The sequence below is a fragment of the Carlito syrichta genome, unplaced genomic scaffold (assembly GCF_000164805.1).
Source record: "Carlito syrichta isolate Samal-C Ts95f unplaced genomic scaffold, Tarsius_syrichta-2.0.1 Scaffold303195, whole genome shotgun sequence".
Taxonomy (NCBI): Eukaryota; Metazoa; Chordata; class Mammalia; order Primates; family Tarsiidae; genus Carlito; species Carlito syrichta.
In genome coordinates, this window is record NW_007247291.1 from 332,680 (window position 1) to 333,985 (window position 1,306).

Below are 1,306 nucleotides of genomic sequence, written 5' to 3' on the forward strand. Positions count from 1 at the left end.
CTCCAGGAGTCCCGGGCGGCGGCGGCCACCGGAGGACCCGGACTTAATCAGGAAGTATGGGGGCTGCCAGCCAGAGCAAAGGGACCACACAGCCAAGCCAAGTCTGGAATCGTTTAGAAAGGGGGGCATCCGGTTCCTCCTCCTCCCTGACATCTTGGCTCCCCGGTCTGGGCTTGTGGATCCCAAGGAGGGCTAAGGAGTGCCATGCTCCCAGCGGGAGCAGCTGTGTCCCTGCCCTCCCTCCGCGGCCTGGGGCTCTCAGGTCAGCGCGCGAGCAGTCACAGGCAGCCGACAGCTGCGGTGGCGCCAGGGCTCAGGCGCCCACCACATGGCTTCCTTCTGATTTGGGCCCTCCCCTGGGCCGGCTGCTCCTCCCCTGCCACAAGAGCCGCAAATGGCCAGTGGTGTCCTCGGAGAAGGGGCAGAGGAGGGTGGGGAAGGGTTAGCACCACCTGCTTTTCTCTCTGCCCTGCTTCCTGTGGCATTCGCTTCAAAGCCGCAGGACGGTGCTTCCCTTTCTTTGTTGCATCCCTGCAGCCACCGGAATCTGGTTTCCCAGCTCGGAACCCGTATTTCAGCGGTTCTGGGGCTCGGGACCTTCGAAAGAAGCCAGCTCGGAAAAGAACTGAGGAAAGCAAGCCGATGTTTGAGCGCCGGCCCGCCGTCGTGTCCGCCCCCTTCCCGGCGCCGAGCTAGCCGCCTCTTAGCTGGACCCCAGGGCAAAGCCGGGGGTCTTGGCTCGCGGCCCCGCTGCCAGGCCAACGTCAACACCCCGAAGCCGGGGCCAGGACCCTTTCGCCAGGGCAGAGGCTTTTCATCTCCCGAGGGAGAGCTTTGCCGGCAGCCGCCGCGGCAGTCAGCTCTGTGAGGGACGGGCCGGCGGGCCGGGGCGGCGGGGAGGGAGGCGTCCGGGCCGTCTGGAGCTGGGGTCGGGCTGCTCGGCGGCCTCTCGCGCCAGGAGCGCGCCCCCTGCTGCCCGAGCCCGGCTGGCGCCGCCCAGCCGAGAGCGAGTTCCCGGGACCGCGGGTGGTCCCAGCAGCTCCCCGCAGCGCGGAAGACCAAGCGGTGTCTGCACCGACATCGGCCTGCGGTAGCCAAGGCCTGGACCGGCCCCACTTGGGGCGCAGGTCTCTAGGGCGTCTTGATTGGAGGGGTGGGGCTCTCTGGGAACCTGGCGCCACCACTCACCGCCTGCAGGCCCCCGGGATCTGGCTTAACCTCTGCAGCTTGTTTCTTCATCCTGAACATGGGATCGTCAATCCTACCCACATCACAGCGATGCTCTGCGGACATGACTCATGTAAAG